Source organism: Phoxinus phoxinus (assembly GCF_949152265.1).
Source record: "Phoxinus phoxinus genome assembly, chromosome: 1".
Taxonomy (NCBI): Eukaryota; Metazoa; Chordata; class Actinopteri; order Cypriniformes; family Leuciscidae; genus Phoxinus; species Phoxinus phoxinus.
The window spans coordinates 20,131,560-20,152,562 of NC_136876.1; the positions used below are offsets into that span (position 1 = coordinate 20,131,560).

Consider the following 21,003-nt stretch of genomic DNA (forward strand, 5'->3'; position numbering starts at 1 on the left):
TCCGAATTCACAGCCTACTCATAAAATAGTATTCTATAGGCAAAAAGTACCTGGATGACCTACTACTTCCAGCGAGATTAAGTGACACTTTACTATCCCATGAGGCCACGGGGGAGGATTTGTTTATGACAGTGAATGGACATGCTGGTCTCATGATAATGAAAGCATGCAGATGTAGTAGTACGTCCAGATTACATATTACACACAATCATATTGTTACTGTAGAACTAGGCTACTTTTTTTTAGCAGTCATGAAGTATTTACTCTTTCAAAATAAATACCTCAAGAGATAGGCGATAACGGTTGCAGCCTCACCTCTTAAGAGTTTCTCTTAAATCAGCAAGTTTGAAACTACTTTTAGCCTCAAGATGTTTTGTGAATACGGTCCTTGACCTTTTGAAATTGCCTGAAGATTTTCCAAAGGGTTTCACTAGATGAACCTCAAACAATGCCTCTAGTAGGCCTATTTGAGTAAGTTTGACAGCACTTGCTTTTCACAGGACTGAACAATCTGGATATAATGTTAGATTTAGTGCATTTATGAATGGTGATATAATTATAAATAGTATTTTATATGAAAAAGTATCTGGCTGTTTAAACTCAAATCTGAAGAATTTTTGTTTGCGGTTTTCATAGAAAAAAAATGGGAAATATGTTGTGGCTGGTGTTCAAAGGCCATAGGACATGTGTGGAGTTTATTTCCCCCCCTCATCTGTTGGTTCAGATCCCATGTGAAATCTGACCTGATTTTATTAGCTGTTGACCTTTGGAAATGTAAGTAATACTTGAGCATTCAGTTGTATAAAGGCTGCGTGTATTAAAGTGTATTGTATAAAGGCTTATATTCTGATGTATATATTATAAACAAACTTGTATTGAAAGCATTGAGGGATCAGAATATTAGAAGTCTGGATTATGGCTCATGTTAACTTTGGTACAGCTTGCAATCAGTTCAAACTGTTATTGATGACATACAAATAGCATCACACTTCACATGTCACACTTGTTTTATATAATGAATTTCTCATAGCTGCTTGTGTCTGAGTAAATTGCCTCCAGAGAGCATATTGCTGTCTTTGCAGCATTATTGCATTTCTTAAGAGATATAACATGAGTGAAACTGCTATTTTCCTCCTATACAGTGATAAACGGCTGCCATGGTGCTCAGGTCGATGACACAAGCGTAATGTGGCCCAGACCCAAACGCGCAATGTGAAAAGATGCCTGCCGAAGGATGGGAGTGGAACTGAAATCTGGTTCAGACCAAGCAATCGAGCCAAGTGTGAAAACAGCCCGACAGCCTGCCATTCTCTCAGTGTTTGAGGTAAATATAGTGTCAGTGATCTGCAATTGACTCCCAGACTGTTGCACAATGGTGCACTTTGCCCCAATGAACAATAGCATGTTGACCTTGTAAGCACAGAGAATTAGAAACCGCCTCTGTTATATCTTGTTTTGCCCTGTTGCAGTTCCACTTAGTAACAGGTTCCTCTCTCTGGCCCATTTGCATGGCTGCAACCTCGTACTCCACAAAGAAGATGCAGTGTGTGTGTGTGTGTGTGTGTGTGTGTGTGTGTGTGTTTGTGTTTGTGTGCACATGTCGGGTTAATGTAGAGGAAAAAGACCTGCTCAGAAATGAGTGGAGAACAAAGGAGAAGCATTAACAAAATTCATCATCTGTCTGAGTGTCGTGATTGAGTTAATTACCTCATTACTCAAGCAAACCAGCCACACCATACGCAAACAGAGGGTGATATTTATATTGTCTCATGCAGCGTCTGCAAGCATGGGGATACCAAATTATAACTCTGCTTCTGCCCTTTCTCTCCAAAAACATTTTATAAACTAAACAGAAAATGATCAAAAACTATTTTTAAACTCAGTACAACATACCCTGGTGTTGTGGCACATGGCAGTCAATCAGATTCTGCTAGTAAGAATTCAGAATACATTAATAATTATCAATAACTTACTTTTAATATATGGCTGATGGCCCTTTTTGAACATACAGGACCAAGATTTTATGTTTTTAATTTTATTGAAAACTTTGTGTTAGCTAGATCCCTTTTTGTTCATTAACAAATATATCTCAATGATCAACTGGTGACCTTTTTTTGTGTCATATTTGCTGGTGAGGTACAGACTGCATCGAAATACAGTTCACAATGGCCTTAAAATATATATGCTTAAACATATACTTAAAATGTAACAAAATATCAAGCAAATGATGCCAGACCTGAATTTTCTCTGAACTTCTCTTTTCTGAGAATTACTCTTAACTACTGCTCATCACATATTTAATAAATATGTCCCACTGAGTTTGCCAAACTTGTATAAATGACATTAATACATTATGCCCATGGTTTCACAGACAGGGTTTAGATTAAGCCAGGATTAGGCCTTCGTTCAATTAGGGAATTTAAGTAGCTTTCATAAACGTGCCTTAGAAAAAAACATACTTATGTGCATCTTGAGACAAGTAATGGCACTGAGATATTTTAGGATATATCAGTTGCTTTCAGTTAAAACAGCTCAAACAATGCATTTTAGTCTGGGACTAGACTGGGACTAAACCTGGTCTGTGAAACTGGGGGTAAGAGTGATTTAGTACGTGTACAAATGCTTTATGAGGCCACTGCATGCACTACTGTTCAAAAGTTCAGTAAGATTCTTTTAATGTTATTGAAAGAAATCTCTTATGCTCACCAAGACTGCATTGTTTTGTCAAAAAATACAGTAAAAACAGTATAAGATGACATATTATGTAATTTTTTTTACTGTATAAGTAATATATTAATATATGAAAACATATTAAATATTATTACGACTTAAAATAACTGTTTTCTATTGTAATATAGTTTATATAATGTCATTTATTTCTCTGACAGCAAAGCTATTTTTACAGCATCATTACTCCAGTCTTCAGCATCACAAGATCCTTCATACTACTATGATGATTTAATGCTCAAGAAACATTTATTATTATCATTTTTTTATAGTATATTTTTTTTATAGTTCAAAAGTACAGCATTTATTTGTAATATCTTTTTGTAGCATTACTGTCACGTTTGATCAATTTGATGCAAAAGTATTGGATTTGGGTAATTTCCAAGTCTTTTTATTTTTTAAGACTTGGAAATGACCCAAATCCAATACTTTTCCAAACTGACATTCGTAACCATGGACACAAACCCAACTGAATTGAACCCAGCACGTACTGATCTGTGAGGATAAAGGGTGAGAAATGAAAAGAGAAGCAAGAGGGAGCTGCAGGAAACACCACAGCCTACATGGCATGCTTTGTAAATCACAAAGAACTGGCCGAACAATCTCATGGCTCCCGTGACTTCAAGACTTAAAATCATTTTAAATAAGAAACATTCAAATTGGCTGAAACCACTAAATAGGCCTAATTTTAAAAGTGTGATTTCTAGACCTGGAAAAGTCATGTAAATGTATAAAATCTGAAAATGCAATGGGCATTTTTATAATAATAGGCTACATATTACATTTTTGTATCAGGAAATTAAAGCCTGACATTTTAAATACGAGTCAGGAAAATCCAGTGTATTAAATTGTATCACTTTTAAAAGAAAAGGTTCCTATATAGAATCTTAAAGGGTTCTGTCTGCTGCTTCATATTGAACCTTTACTTAGGTACCTTTACCTTTACTTCGCATATTCGCACATTCGCGGACTTCCGCGTTCAATAACTCGTGAACTAAACGTTGTTGCTACACAAAACACCTATCACATATAACTACACATATAAAACCAGAAGCTACAACCTATTTTTCCTTAAAACGATCTTTCCTTCGCAGTGGACAAAATACATTGATCTCTATGCGCAGGCTTCTAAGAAGGGACCATCTGCAAAGTGCAAACCTGAAGGAAAGCTCGTTTTGAGGAAGATTCAAATATTGAAACAATGTTATTTGTGTAGGAACAATATTCAGCTCACGAGATATTGAACATCTCGGTGAATATATGAATATAAAACCAAATTTACCCAAGGTTCAGACTGGATCATGACCTTCAGTACCACATACTTGGACAGCGCCACGAACATAGTCAAGTTTTCAAAAAAAAAGTTGACAAACAGGGTAAACATAGTTTTAGGTTTGATATTTGATGCGTATTCACCTAGACTACTTTCCTAGTGACCAGATTGACTTACTACAGGTCAAATTGTGACAACAACTCCCTTACTGTACGTACAATTGACAAATATGTTTATGAAAAAATGACTGTAATTCGCTGTAAGTATTTTTTCGTGTTTCAAAGGTTGTAGTACTTTCCTAGTGACCAGACTGACTTACTACAGGCCAAATTGACAATACCTCCCTTACTGTACGTACAATTGACAAATATGTTTATGAAAAAATTACTGTAATTCGCTGTAAGTATATTTTCGCGTTTCAAAGGTTGTAGTACTTTCCTAGTGACCAGACTGACTTACTACAGGTGAAATTGTGACAATACCTCGCTTACTGTACGTACAATTGACAAATATGTTTATGAAAAAATGACTGTAATTCGCTGTAAGTATTTTTTCGTGTTTCAAAGGTTGTAGTACTTTCCTAGTGACCAGACTGACTTACTACAGGTCAAATTGTGACAATACCACCCTTACTGTACGTACAATTGACAAATGTTTGTGAAAAATTACTGTAATTCACCTAAAGTATTTTTTCGTGTTCCTAAGGGCGTAGTGCTTTCCTAATGACCTGACTGACTTACTACAGGTGAAATTTTGCCAATAACTCCCTTACTGTACATACAGTACACAAACATTCAGGCTAACCATAAGCTACATTAGCATTAAGCTAATTTAGCTTGCTAATCTGGTTAACATGCTTTTGTGTTCTCATTCTTACATTGAACCCTCTCCTCGGCAGTTTAGTAAGACAGTGTCAACTGAGTGGCACAAGCTGCTAAACCACGTACTACGAGCCCCGAACCATTCCGGTTGTGGGTTCGAATCCTGTGTGGCACATGCCCAGACCGCAAGAGAAGACTCCAGATATGGTGTCTATATGTGAAGGAACTCAATAAATACCAACATGCAGCAAATGTATATAAAAATGTATTTTGAAGTATTTTGTACTTGAAGTATGGACCTTATGCACAAAAACACAACTTCCCAGTGGCGCAATGGGATGAGAGTCAGGCATCTCACCCAGAGATAGTGGGTTCAAGCCCGTGTGGAACGACTTTATAAAATTGTGTGTAATGTTGTGTCATATCGATTCCTTTATTATTTAACATTGTACTAATCTTTCTTCCTCTTGGGTTAGAAATAAGTTTGTCTTGTTCATTATGTGTTCATTCTCATCTGAACTTCTGTTCATTTTGAGTTAATTTTCACCTGTACTTCTGAACCAGCTGTTTTTTCATGTATGTTCAATTTCTGCTGTTTTTACTCTTCCTGCTCTTGCTGCTGCTTCAGGGGCTTGGCCCCGTATCGCTGCTTGCAGCTATTTCCACTTGTTCCTTAACCTGTAACCAATAATACTAACACACACAGACACAGTTTCTTCAAGATTGGATTTGGCCAGGCTTTAACAATAAACAGGAGAGTCTTCTCAAAACATCAAGATAACATGTTCTTTCTCTCAAGGAGAGAACACTTTAAATCAACTGTAAAGTAAAGACTTTAACTAAGAAATGGTCTCTCAACTATAGACTTCAATGACCCCTGCTGAGACCATTGCTATCAGGGTACCCTAGAAAAGCAGATGGATGTAGTAACACCTGTTAAAGAAGTCCATATTTCATCTCTGGAAGCCGGGCTAAATGAGCAAGCACTGTTACTGCATTCCTGGCATGGGCCAGACCCTTCAGTCACACCTCAGAATACAGACATTTAAAGGATACATTAAATAACATTTTCGATAATCACACTGGTAATTTCTATAACAAAGTAAAATCTCATAAGCCTAGAGAAGTCATTCAACTCATTTGATATTTAGAAGGAAAACTATTGATAAATACCTTGATTAAAATCACTCATTAGATATACATTGAAGCAGCAGTGGATTCTAGAATCCACTTCTTCGGGACTTCATAACAAAAACTAAACTTGAATCATTACACTAAGGGTGTTGCTTATTTATAATGTTGAAAATATGATTAAGCTAAAATCTTTACCGTTATTTTAATCAATGAAAGAAATGTGTTGTACAAGGAACAGCAGTTCTAATACTTACTTTTATCTAAAACATTTATCAAAATGAATTGAGTAGAGTGATCACTAGGAACATACTATAATCTTTGGAACATGGAACAAGCTGAAATTACAGTAATTTTTCATAATAATATGTATGTAGGGTACTTACAGTAAGGCAGATATTGGCAATATTTAAACTGTAGTAAGTCAGTCTAATCACTAGGAAAGTACTAAAACCTTTGGAATATAAAAAAAAACATTATAGGTGAATTACAGTTTATTACATAAACATATGTAATAAACATGTAATAATGTGTATTACATAAACATATTTGATGATTGTACAGTAAGGGAGGTATTGTCAATTTGACCTGTAGTAAGTCAGTCTGGTCACTAGGAAAGTACTACAACCTTTGAAACACGAAAAAATACTTACAGTGAATTACAGTAATTTTTTCATAAACTTATTTGTCAATTGTACGTACAGTAAGGGAGGTATTGTCACAATTTGACCTGTAGTAAGTCAGTCTGGTCACTAGGAAATTACTACAACCTTTGGAACATGAAAAAATACTTACGGTGAATTACAGTAATTCTTTCATAAACATATTTGATAATTGTACGTACAGTAAGCGAGGTATTGTCACAATTTCACCTGTAGTAAGTCAGTTCTTTCACTAGGAAAGTACTACAACCTTTGGAATATTAAAAAAAAATCACTATAGGTGAATTACAGTTTATTTCACAAACATATGCAATAAAAATATGTAATAATATATGTAATAATATGTTTATTACATAAACATATTTGATAATTGTACAGTAAGCGAGGTATTGTCAAAATTTCACCTGTAGTAAGTCAGTCTGGTCCGAAGGAAAGCACTACAGCCTTTTGAACACGAAAAAAAACTTACTGTGAATTACTGTAATTTAAAAAAAAACATATTTGTCAATTGTATGTACAGTAAGGGAGTTTTTGTAAAAAATATCACCTGTAGTAAGTCAGACTGGTCACTGGGAACATGCTACAACCTTCGGATAGTAAAAAATCCCTTTGGTGAATTAATGTAATTTTATTCTAAAAAGTACTTATGTAAATTATGTACAGTGAGGCAGGTTTCCTAAATACAATCATTATAATGCACTTTTTATTGTTGCTAAAGTACAATCAATAGCATTAGAACACACAATGTGAGAGATATTTGCTGGTACATCTGTAGTTTGCAAAAATGTAGTTGTCTGTTTGCACACAATGAAAAAAAAAAGACAACTTTTTAGACGGTCCCTATCTTGTTCACCGCACTACATTGGACATTCAGTGAACATTCGCAAGTTTGTATGCCATTAAAACAATACTTGCCCATTTTGATCGATTGTGGGAAATGTTGTAGTTCACCATCCTTGTCCTAAAGATCATGTAGCTGCTTTTATTTTGCAAATATATGCTTTATTGCATATGTTATTGAGACACTTTTTAAGCAAAAAAGTGTGAATGTGCGAATATAAAACCAACTTTACCTAAGTTGAACCTTTTAGGGATGGGATCCCTAATGGTATGAACTCGTCATGGGATCGTTTCATGGATTCTGATTTTTTTATTTATTTTATTATTATTATTAATTGAATAGCTTGTAAACATACTTAATCGGTAGACAATAAAGTTGAACTTGACAGTAGCCTATTATATAATCATTCCTTATTTATAACCTTATTGGCATAAAGGATTCTTTAAAATTGGGAAATAACCCAATTTAGGGACCCAAACGGAGCAAAAATATGTAATTTTGTGCAGATGTTGTCATTTAGCCTATATGATTAAAAAGATGACATTTTGATAGCTTATTATACTGATAGTCAATGGCCTGGTTTCACAGACATGGTTTAGATTAAGCCAGGATAAGACCTCAGTTCAGTCAGGACATTGAAGTAGCTTTTATAAATGTGCCTTAAAAACATTACTGGTGTACACCCTGAGACAAACCTTGAGACAAAACAGTGGCACTGACAGTGCAAGTTTCAGTTAAAACAGCTCAAACATGCATTTTAGTCTGGGTCTGGGATTAGGCTTGAGCCATGTCTGTGAAACCGGGGGAATTTATAGTTTTTATATAGCATTATAGCAGACAACTCACATAAACTCACTGTATCTCCCAATAATATATCAAGTAAGATGACATTTAAATGCTTAATTTTATGATCAAAGCTATGTAGTTTTTTTTTCTTTCAAAATAAATGTATGTGTGTGTTTTGTTTTTACTTTATTTACTTCCCTTTGCGCCTGATGTGAACAGATGTTAAGGAGGTGCTGCCCCCTGATGCCGGGAGTGATGTCAGCAAACTGGTGAAAAGTTGTGTTATTCTGCCACCTATCGGTGAGACACGCAACAGCCCGTTTCCTGAACACACGAGTGTGAAGTAACACTGCCTGGCCTGCTGCTAAGAATATCAAGGTAATGCAAAACAAACACCAGAAATGATTTTACGTCTAACATACAATTTAAATAATGCTAAGTGAAGAACATTAAACGGTGAGTTTGATGGAATTCATACACTTCGCTTCAAATTTCACACGAAATCAGACGCTGCTGCGCGTGCCGTTACTTTAGCAACACGAAACTTTATTGTATTGACATGATTTCAAATTTTGGACAGGGATAGAGAAGGGAAATATTTCAGTGGTGGACACATGCTTCAGATTTCAAGCTAGTTTAGTCGAAACTCGCTGATTTGATTATTTTCTGATGTAGCCTAGATGAAACCTAGGTCGGCTAGCGTTGAGTTATCTACATTGCCTATTGGGGGAATAAAAATCGATACACTATCATCGAGGCACAGGAATGTAATCCCGCCTAGAGCATCTGCTTGTCAGATGCGTCCATAGAGCCGTTCATACCGTGAAATAGAGAATCCCGCCTGTCCGTTGAGGCCTGCTTTATTTACCGCTGAGAGACAGTGACAGAGAGCAGCGCGCGCGGCTGCAGTACCGCTTCTCACTGCCAGATGGCGCTTGGGAGTAATACGAGATTATACCCGTGGTGGACTATTGGTGACATTTAGCCTTTTCTGTTATTTGCGAATGCTTAAAATGAAAACTTAAAATGGGATTAAAGATGGTTTTGTTGAAGAGGAGTGAACGAGGTATGAAAGAAAATTATGTATGTGTGAAGTAGGCAACGGTAGTTAAAATGCATGACTTTTAACGTGGCTTTTAGCAGTATCTTCTGGGGCGGGATATGCTGTAGTCTAGCCCGCTTTGTGATATTTTACATATTTGTGATAATTTATAATTACTACATATTCAGTTTTTTATGAACTCATAATATTTGAGAACTTGTATAGCAACATTTGTCATGCTGCATGATCGTTTGAATTCTAGTGAAATCAAAAAAGATTATCAAATATACACTATCTTATATATAGCCTATTCATTTGATATTTTTAAACAATAAAAAAAAAAACATATTTATAGGTAATGGTGTAGGCTATAATGTAATACTCGTTAGGTTATTTGTTATTCAAAAATACTTTGGAAATACAATTTATGCAAAATGATGACTTGGATACACATCTATAATTAGGATAAACATACAGTATTTTCAATTTCTTAATTATATGTAATTTTGATATAAATTTGTTTTTGTTGTTGTTTAAAGACAAAAATGTCTAGGTGATGTAGCCTAACTATCTGGAGATTTTGAAAAAGAAAAAGCATCATTAATGCAGTAATGTAGCTGCCAAATGTATTAGCCTATGTTAATATAAAATGTCTTAATATTACAACAAATAAAACATTTTGTGATTCATATATTTGTCAAAAGTAAAAAATAAATCACATCTTGACCTTTTTATGAAAAAGAATGTTTCGCTCAGTTTAGATGGAATACCCCTAAGAAAATGTTGTGATATTCATGACTAAAACATTCATGATATTTAACAAATTAGTTTATCTTTAAATAATTTTTTTAAACCATATTTTAGGGTTTTAAGGGCTTTCCCGAGGTGCTAGGAAAGTATTTCATTACTAAATGATTAGACCGCTTGATGATGTTTTTAGACTTGTTCAGTTAAATATTCCCAGAAGTAAACATTTTCCAAAAATGTGCAGAACCAACACAACACACCACACGATTCAATTTTTAAGAACTAGTTGCGTGTGTTTTAAACTATTTCCATTATCATGTCAGAAATCCTTATTTGTCATCGACCCTGTCAATCAGAACCGAGGATCTTAATATTACATTAAAGGTTATGGACATATGCAGAATACCTAGTAAAGTGCAAATTTCGCTAACCGATTCTCACATTGTAGTTATGACACAAAGATACAATTATGTGCAAATAGAACAAGCATGTCAGTTTGCATTTAGACCTTTTTGGGTATTTACTTGTACATTTATTAAAAAAATAATGAAATCATACCATACCCATTAAAGCAGTCATACTTTATTTTCATAATTGTGCACACTCAAAGTGTGTGATCTAGTTTAAAGGAAATATGTGCCATTGTCTGTGCGCACAGCAGAGGGAGCCCTAACTGGGATTCCTAAATGTCACCTCCTATGAAGATAGCAGAAGGATAGGCCGTTCCCAGACACGGTAACAGATACGTGACCTGAGAGACCCGCGTGTGGAATGGCCGTGATAAGTGCGGCACAGAGGGAATCGGCGTTCTTCTGTTCCGCCGGGCCTTTCATCTCAATTTAAACCATCCTCTTCATAACGTTCTTCCACTCTTCTCTCATCTCCATCTCGTCCTCTTGACAATATCTTCTTTTCTTTTGCTTTATTTCTGCCCCCTCACCTCTCTCTCTGTCCATCTCGCTCTTCCTCCCGCTGTGAGGCGAGGTGTAATCTATCCGTAGCCCATGTGTGCAGAAGTCTTTAACATTCTTCCTTCTGCAGAAAGCCGAAGCTGGCACTGTACTGCACGTACACATCAAACGCCACTTCTTTATCTGCCGCTTTCTTGCTGTGCTTTTGAGGTCAGAGGTCAGCGTTCTACTTCCCGGACCCATCTTCTTCCTTGAATACCTGCTTCTGTGTCGCTTTTTATATTTTCATCCATTATCTGAATGTGATATAGGTTTTAAACGGCATGTTTATGTTCGATGCAGCGGCAGAATCGATCGACTTGCTTGGTCACTGTGCTGTTTTGCATCTGAATTGAATCATTCGGACAACCTGAGATTAGATCCCTCTGTATTCTTTCAGATCTTGTCATGATTTGTTGCTTGAGTTCAGAGGAATATGTTGACGGTGAAAGAGACTTGTTACAGATAGAGGCTGCTGTCTGAGATGTCAAAATGCCTTTTACGTTTTTTGGGGGGTTTATACAACAAGTTCTTGTTGATTTAGTTTGATTATACAATTATCAGTGTTTGCAATCTGCTCAGTTTTGATGATGACGATGGAGAAATTACGCAAAGAGGAAATAAATAAATAAAATAAAACAATCTTGATTCATCTGAAACAGCCGTTCGCTGAAATATATAATTTATTAAGCATTTACCCTCCTGAATTTTAATGGAAAACATCTTCGTATCTTTAAAAAACAATAAATTTACTTCAAGCTAAATTTAGAAATATTTAAAACTTGCTTTTAGATAATATATATTGAATTAGTGTAACTTTTTATTTCTTTGCCACTATTGTAAGGATATTTAGATATTTGCACTGTAAAAAAAAAAAATCATATTATTTGTTGTGCACAATTTAAATTTAAGCAAATTTTCTAAAGATGTAAGATTTTTTTCACATATATATAACTTGAATTCATTTTTTACTTATTTTTATACTTTAACCAGAAATTTTATAAAATGATGTGAGTCATAAGTAAATCAAGTATCTTGTTATTTAATGTATTTATTTATAATGTATTAATAATAATAAAACACATTTTTATAATGCAAAAGTACTTGATTTATTGTTCACAAATTTACTTGAAGCAATGGCTTTTGTAGAATTTATCTGGCATTAAAGTAGATTTTTCTCACCCATTGACAGATTTTTTTTTTGATAGTCTAAAAAACAATAGTAAGGCTTTTTAAAAAAAATTGTTTTTTAGGAATATTGGTAATGGAAAATCGATGTTGCCTGATGATTTGTAATTGTATAACAGCAGATTGCTGTTTATTCAGGAGGTCTGTAAATGTACAAGTCTGGACGTGGACAGATGTTTCAGAAACATCTATTTTATTACAAAACATACAGTCTGGAAACTGACCTTGATTTCTTGATAAAATTGCACATTTAAAAAAAAAACACTCCATACCTTAAAATGGAAGATTAAATGATGAGAATAGTATTTTGGTATTTGTTTTTAGTACAAAATATAACAATTTTAATTAGGCTAGATGAAATCAACACAGTAATCTTGCTATTAAATATAAGTACCTTACTGAAATTCACATATTAAACTATAGCTTGATATTTATTACTTATTTACTGGAGAAGAGTTTGCTTTCTTTACTTTCAGCAGATTACTTAATTTCAATTTTTCCTTAAAGTTTTTAGATTTTTTTTTAGAAAACTTGTTAGAATTTACAATGAATGCAAAAACACGGCTTAAAGGGATGGTGCATACAATTCTGTCATCATTTATTCACCCTCTAGTTGTTCCAAACTTGTATGAATATCTTTGTTCTCCTGAACACAAAGGAATATATTTTTAAGAAAGTTTGTAACCAGGACACTGGGGCACCATTGACATCCATAGGAAAAAATATACTATGGAAGTCAATGGTGCCCCTGAACTGTTCAGTTTCCCACAATCTTCAAAATATCTTCCTTTGTGTTCAACAGAACAAAGAAATTCATAGAGGTTTGGAACAACTTGAGGGCGAGTAAATGATGACAGAATTTTCATTTTTGGCTGAACTGTCCCTTTAAGAGTAGTGTTATTTGCAGTGTTTAGGACGCGTTCATGGTCAGGTCAGCCCAAGCGTTGCCCGTAACACACGTCGAAGTCAGAGGTCACTCAAAAATGAGGGAGCAGAAGAGAGAAAGGAGGGACCGAGGATGATGAAATGGAGAAAGGAAGAGCTTAGATAGTGACCTCTGACCCCATGTCTTCCTTTTCTCTTTCACTCTCTTATTCGCTCCCTATGTTTCTTTTCTCATTCTTCTCACTGACTCTTTGTGTCCAGCGTTGATCTGACCACAGGCTCTGATCTCTGTGACCTTTCCAGAGGTCAGCTGGCGGCCATGGCGACAGAGGGGTCAGTCTGCGGCCTCGGTTCATCTCTCGGTCAACATCAGGTCACATTTTGGTCAACATCAGTGGTGTGTTCAAGACCCCGAAGCCACGGAGATGGTTCTGTTGGTCAGTCTCATCAAAGGGCAGGTCTTGAGTTTCAGTGTGTGAGATTATACTAGTTGTCTCATATTTCATTCCCAATGTACAGTTGGAAACTAGCCTGAAAAAGCTGTTAATGTTAAGAAAAGAAAGATTAGGCTATTTACATATTGTTTTTTTCTATAGAAACAAAGTATTCAGATTGCCAGCCTAGTAGCTAACCTAAAATGAACCTCTCGTTCCACATCAACACAGAGGTCGTCAACCGGTCAATTACAAGGCATTTCCCTAAAGCAACAGTAGCAAATCGACGATGTTGCCTAGTTTCCACTATTCTAATACATATCTGCCCCCGCCATGACCTGGAGCCTGGGGTCATTCGGCAGTCATCGGAGTGTGTTCAAAAAAGCTCCAGATGATTCAGCAAGCTTTCAAACTCTATGACTTCGGTCTGTCATCATAGGTCACTCCGTAGTCAGCATCATGCTGCAAAACCCAAACGTCTGGTAACATTCATAAGGTGTAATGGCTTGACCCAAATTATTACTGTTGACCTCCATGTGATGCACAGAACTGCTTGTGTGAATGTTTCAACTCCTATACTCCATGGCACAACAATCATATAATTCCTTAAGAATATGCGTCTTAATGCAGACACTTTTCATGCAGCTCCTGGTACAAATAGAACGATAAAGTAAACAGATCGCCATATTCGGTTAACCAGAAAAGAATATGTCTAAAATTCTGCATTAACAGCATTAAAATGGCCTTAAAAGTGGCAAAAAAATGTATAATAAAAATTACAAATGTAATAGTTAACTAAAATAAAATAAAACATTTAAATAATGATTAATTGTACAATGATAACTGTCATTTTTTTCAAATCTTAACATGAATATGTGGCATTTTAAACCATTTAAAACGGCAAAATATTATAGAATTTTAAGATATTTATTGGTTTATATATATTTTTTTTATTGGCAGCATTATTAATTATTGGTCTGTGGTATCGGCCATCATTTTAATATTGAGCATCCCTAGTTGTGTTGGTGTGTTTGAATCCAAGCCAGATATTTCCAATGAAAGTTATGTTTGGTTTTGGATTTTATTCTTTTTAAAAAATACTAAATTATTATATCAGAGTAGCAGTATGTCGTTTTTTACCCCGTAGCTCCCACCGCATACTTCAGAATTTTCACACACTTCGATTAATATTCATGTGACCTCGAATTCACCCGGAACGCGATGCGGGTCGTCTGGCGGTCAGTGGCATAGGGGTGCTTCTTCCTCTAAAAGCTCTACAATGTCCCTAAAAAGACATACAAGCGGTGATCAGTTAGTCTGATCATTCAAATTAGTAGGATGCATGTATTTGGCCTGTGTCTGACCTGCATGTAACCGGGGTCAGTCGGCGGTCAGATTCAAGGGTCATCTGGGGGTCAGTTTTCGTGTCTCATCCGAGCCACCGTAGGATGTTGGTTGCATCCGTGGGGTCTGATTGGCTCGGTGGCAGTGCCCAAGGGCTCATCTATCCTGCCTCTAATCATTACAGATGGAGGACAGCGGCGTAAACAGGCATCATTAGGCCACAGCCACTCGCGTCCACTTTAAACCGCCGTTACGACTTCACAGAAGCATCTGTATCTCGCTCCCCTGGGGAGCGACGTTGAAGGATTTTTGTACTTTTGAGATGGTCTTCTATCAGTTAAGTGTGCAGAGTTGACAGGACAGAGCTAATTTTGTCATCCACACCACTGTGATGGGCCAACTGACACGAGGGACAATAAAAAAAAAATAAAAAAAACCCCTGAGATTTAAAATGTGAAAAAGTCAAGGTTTGCTGCGCTTGTTTGTAGGGCTTAACAATTTGGCCAAAACAACTGTAAAATTACAGTTCTAATGTTACTTAATTTCTTAATTTTCAAACATTAAACCATCCATTTTATGTTGACGGAAAACCACAGGGAGCCCTTAAACTTCTCTTTTGTTGGTAAGTGCTTCTCATTAGAAGTATGTGAAGATGGTCGGCTCATGTTGCGTTCCCAAATGCACGTTAAGTCGACCCAAACTCAGAGCAGATGCAGAGATTGAGTTTGTGTGGCGCTGCATTTACTGCGAACCGAGTCGTTTCAAACTCCGGCAGGTATTGAGCTGCTCTTGTGTAAGAACACAGTGCTGCGCTTCACTCTGAAACACGCAGCACACATATTTATCCAATTAAATCATAACCTTTCCGATTTGATAATCGCTTTAAGCCATATGGCAATTTCGGTTTTCGATTAATCGTGCAGCCCCATGCAGTGCCACATCAGTGTTTGTGCCTTTTAGAAGCAGTGAAAGACAAAGGTACAGAACGAATTAGCAGTGGAACGATCTCTCGGCGTGTTGATTGTGACGCGTCGGTACGCATGGGACGCAGCAGGAGAGGTCAAAATCGAGAGATCTGCAGCAAGGTGCAGCCATTGCTGATGAGGTTTCATAGCATGCGTTTTCAAAAGGAGGAACGAAGCGGGTTCAACGGCAGGGCAATGGCAGACCCCCCATTCTCAATCACACTTGGTCCCTGAGGGCATGCGATGCAGCACGGTGTATGCGAGTGAGGATGCTAGTTCTAGTAAAAGTGAGATGCATGAATAAATGCGAACGAAAAAGCACAATTCTTATATAAGAGGAAGAGAATGTGACCAAGAAACGGATGCATTCTCCTCCCATCTCATTATCCTTTTTGTATTTCGCCGCATTAATGAGCATGTTGGCGAGGCCGCTTGTAAACATCTGACATCACAAACGCACCATGTGGCATCGTCAGAGAGATATTTTTAACCAGCATGCTGCCGGCTTTTCCTAAAAGCCCTATTCCTCATACCTCCCGCTCTCTTTCTCTCTCTCTTTCCACCTGCTCTTCACCCCATCAGCGGTGGGGTCGTTGCGAGGTCGGGAGGAAAAATGAAGCGCTGTGTAATGCCCTTCCGTGCCTACTGATGGAATGCTCTTTCTTGTTCCTCCTCTAATGCTTTCCTTTAATTCCTCTCTTTCATGCTAGTTTCCCGCCCGTCTTCCCTGGCTTATCTCATCTCTGCATGCACCTGCGCATCTATCTTCCATCATCCCTTTTGTTTCTAAACAGAGGCCTGGAGGTGTTTTAAGGGAAAGTGTGGGTCGCGATGCTGATTTGGAGTGAATCATGATGCTTTCGAGCATCATATTTGACGCTAAATGGATCCGTGCTTACCGCACACAAGCATTTATGGTCCGACACGTGGTGAAACCGTTCATCCCTGAAGAACCAAACATCCCCTCCATACTGTTATACCCATTAAAACATGGCGTTTGGAAAATTGTGGGACGGAAGCTCATAATCTAGACTCGTTTTTCACATATAAACACGTCCTTGCTGGCTTTTTTTCTTGTGGCCCATACAATAAGATGAATGGTGCATACCAGGCAGCGCTGTGATCTCTGGTGGGATCAACCCTCAGGACCCTTCTTGAAAGCCTGACGGCACACAGGTTAACTATTTCGTCCGCAAACCCGCTGGACCTTGTATTCCTTCTATTCATTAACCGAAACTCTGTGATCCAGCTTTTATTCACCCCAGAGACGTGTTTGAGAACAGGGCGTGCCGTGACTTCAAACATGGAGAGTTTGAAAGCAAGAGGAAGTTGTCCTGAGGCCGTCACGCCCGGTCCATAATTTCTAGGCCACTGGACTGCCGCAGGGATATTTCAGGACGGTGTAACGGGAACGCTTTGTTCTGATTGGAGCGCCGCTCGATGCTAATCCGTTCTGATTCGCGCTTTGCATTTGTTTCGGTGTGAGCACTGAGTTAAAAAACAATCCAATTAAGTTGCTTCAAAGAATCAAATTACAAATTAAATCGAATGAATCTCAGTAAAAACCCAGATTCGCCCAGCATTAAAATCACAGTGCTTTATTTTAACAGCTCAATGACTATGAAAGCTCAGGAGAATTTTGGCCCCCAGTGATTGTTAATCAGAAATGAAGGCAGCTTGTTAATAGCAGCGTTTGGACTCTAGATGTCAGCAGTGTCTGGTGGACCGTTGATGAAATGAACACTAGTGACTCTCTACTTTGCATTCAGTTTTAGTTTAGTGTGCTGAAATGGCTAAATGTAACAGCTGTGAACTGGAAAGCCAGTTGTGATTTGAAAATCAGCTGATCTTCTTATTCTTAGTTCTTCTGTGATGTGACAACAGTTGTCAATGATTGCTTTTATTTGTTATGCTTAATGAAGTCATTCTGCTTTGACTTCCACTTACCCAACCGGAGATGATTAAAGTTCTTCAGGTCCGCCAAGTGCTGAAGTAAAAGGAGAGCAGGGATAATTGTGACACTCTTTGGTTTATTCAGGCCATTATTGAGCCAGCGTTTTGGTTTCTGTTTAGCTCAAAGCGTTGAAATTTTACCGCAGATATCATTGACATGGTAGTCATTACCTGCGCCAATTAAAGTACGTTCATAACATAGAGTCGGATAGAGTTAACACTAGAAGTACACATGTCATTGTAATATTCATAAAAACCCAGGATGTATAATTGTAACCATGAAAAAGCAATAGTGGCAATATATTGTAAAAATATATTGTGTTAGTTTATATTCAATAAAGTAGATTGTGCAGCCTTTATTTATGAGGTCAGACACAGCGAAAAAGACAAGCAAGCTGTTGTTCATGCTCTAGACACATATCTGTTGCATAACGTTCATAGACAAGAAGACCATCACATATAATTGTAATATTGAGATGCATTAAGTTATTATATTTACTGGGCCATATATTTATACATGATCCTCATAGGCTTCTGTACTTTTTGAAGGAGGTTTTACTATTTAATTCATGTAAGCATCAGATTTGGCTGTTCTCTTAGCCCTTGGTACTGATCATTGCTTTGGGGTTGCTAGGGCAACTGCTGGCATGGCGAGCGGGCAAGACTGTCCCTGGCATACATTGGGCAGGACAGCTGGGTGCCATGCAGACCCCCTCAGACGTGCATTTAATTTGGCGGAGGGATCGTAACAGCAGAATGCTGCGTTGAGCCAGAACCACATGTTCCATGTGGCAGGAGATTAGTCTGATTTGAACATAACTTGATTAGTTAATTCTTTGTTTTTGTAGGGATGTATAATATGTCGGTACCATAACGGTTATTGGGGTTTTTTATACAAAAAAGGTTAAAGGTTTTTGGAAAGTATCTAACGCTCCTATCAGATCTAAGGCTGAATTTCTTTAATAAAAAACAATACATAAATAAAATAATAAAATGTAATTTATTCTTCTTATATCTTTCAGAAATCATTCTAATATGATGATCTGATGCTAAAGAAACATTTATTATTATTATCAATGTCAAAAACTGTTGTGCTGCCTAATATTTTTGTGGAAACTGTCATACATTTTTTTTTCAAGATACTTTGAAAAAAAAGTTCATAAGAATGACATTTGAAATATGCATTTTTTTTGTAACCATGTAATAAGGCTTTACTGTCACTTTTGATCAATTTAATGAACCCTTTCTGAATTTTTTTACTGACCTCAAACTTTCAAACGGTGGTGCATGTTCAATTTACTTACAAAATTGATATCTAATTTTTTCCTGAAATCTTAAGATTTAGATCATCGTTAACATTAAATGAAATGGATGATTTTTTTAATAGCAATGTTTATTCATCTTGTATACTTTATACTGTTATATCTTAATAGCAGATATAAAATGAAACTATTTACTTAAAAAAAAAAAAATATTTAAGAGGATAATTAAAATAAATACCGGTAGTATAGTTTTATAATATCAGCCATTTTATTGATTTTCAGTATTAAAAATAAATGAATTATTGGCTTATTGTTTTGGCCAGCATTTCAATATTGGTACTGTGCATCCCTGTTTCTACAGCATGCCATTGTAGAAATGGTTTGGGACAAAATCACTTAACCTCTTAACCAGTTAATTCGACTTTTATTCATATAGGAAACATATTTTATTTTCCTTTGATTGTTCAACTAAAAAACGTCCTCATCTCCTCCGCCCTTTGCTTTCCACCCGCAAGAACACAGCAAGTTCTTCATTAGGAGAGGAAATCATTCCCCCATTTCTCACACACTCCCAATCTGCAAATGTCACCGGGGTGTGGGCATGCGTGTGTGTGTGTGTTAAGATGCCAGATGGATGGTGGCATGAGACACTATTTCATGTTTGACTGTGCCTTGTGTCGCGGGGTGTGTGTGTGTGTGTGTGGTAGGAACGGCTGTGCACAGCGAGAGATTAATTCTGCTAAATTAATTGGGCTGAGATTGAAAATGAGAGAGCAAGCAGGTTGCAGATGAGCACACACACACATGCAACCCTCCTGCCTGTGACGCACACACTCTTATTTGCCATACTCCCCTGTTTGTTTGCAGTATGTTTGTGTGGTTACGAGTGTGTTTTAGAGTGTGTGCGCACATGCACAGCAGGGTAGAATGTAAACACACACACACACACACACACACACACACACACACAAGCTGCAGCACTGAGATACGCCGTCAAACACACCCACACACACCCTGGTGTGTGCAGGGACTCAGAGTGGTGATTTTGAGACGAAGGGCTCCCATAAATCTCCTTCCTTACAGAAGCTGAGTCTGCACAGGGACGAGAAAGAGAACATTACCATCTGGAGAAAGAGAGAGAGGGAAGAGGAGAGACAGTATAGTTTATATCAACCGTCAGTAAAGTCTCACAGGCCACGTTCACACGCGAGCCGCTCCTCTGATGAGTGTGTATTCCTGTTCTGTTCACATCGCAGGGGGAAATCCGTGTTTTTTTTCTAAAGGAATTATCCGGGTTCAGTATGAGTTCTGCATCAGTGGCATGTTGAGTGGTTTGACAATGCAATGCCAATGTGCTATAAACACTAAAAAACTAAATTGACTAAAATAATTTAAACGGCTTCACGTCTCGTATACAAGTTTTAACAGAATTTTTTTATTTTTATAAATCTGTCTGTCTGCCTATTGTTCTTTCTACCGTTCTAGATTGTCTGTCTGTTGAAATCTAGTTCTTCTGTGAGTAAATGTGTTTGGGTTTACAGGTTATATGAAATTTCCTCAGTTGTCCGAAATGTTGTCACTAATATAATGAAACCTGTCTTGTGTGTTTGATCTCAGTATCCGCAAAAAAAAAAACAGGTTTAGAACAGGTATAGTTGAGTATCGTGTTGTAAATGTTATTTAATTGTGATTTGTGAGAGGACTTTACTAATACAGCATCAAAGGTTTGCATGAGAGCGAATAGGTGGGCTGTAAGAAAGAAAGAAAGAAAGGAAAACATAAAAAAGAAAGAGCGAAAGAAAGGCGGAGGCGGTTTAGTCTGCCCAACTCTACGAATCTTTACAGAATTCGGCTCTGCCTGATCGAGCAACTCAATTATCCTGTTAATACAGTCTCAGTCTCAAACACCGTTCCCATTACTGCAGAACACACCGCCTGCGGCCACACACACGTCGCACACACACACACACGCACACACACACACACGCACAC

At 37.1% G+C, this 21,003-nt stretch overlaps 1 long non-coding RNA gene across 1 annotated transcript in view; it reads left to right on the plus strand.

The window, feature by feature from the left end:
• Positions 1–8,476: 8,476 nt before the first annotated feature.
• Positions 8,477–21,003, plus strand: part of LOC306989947 — a 261,084-nt gene continuing 248,557 nt past the window's right edge. The window contains exon 1 of the long non-coding RNA XR_013795785.1: positions 8,477–8,619. This is a non-coding gene — a long non-coding RNA (uncharacterized lncRNA). The remainder of the gene's footprint in view (positions 8,620–21,003) is intronic.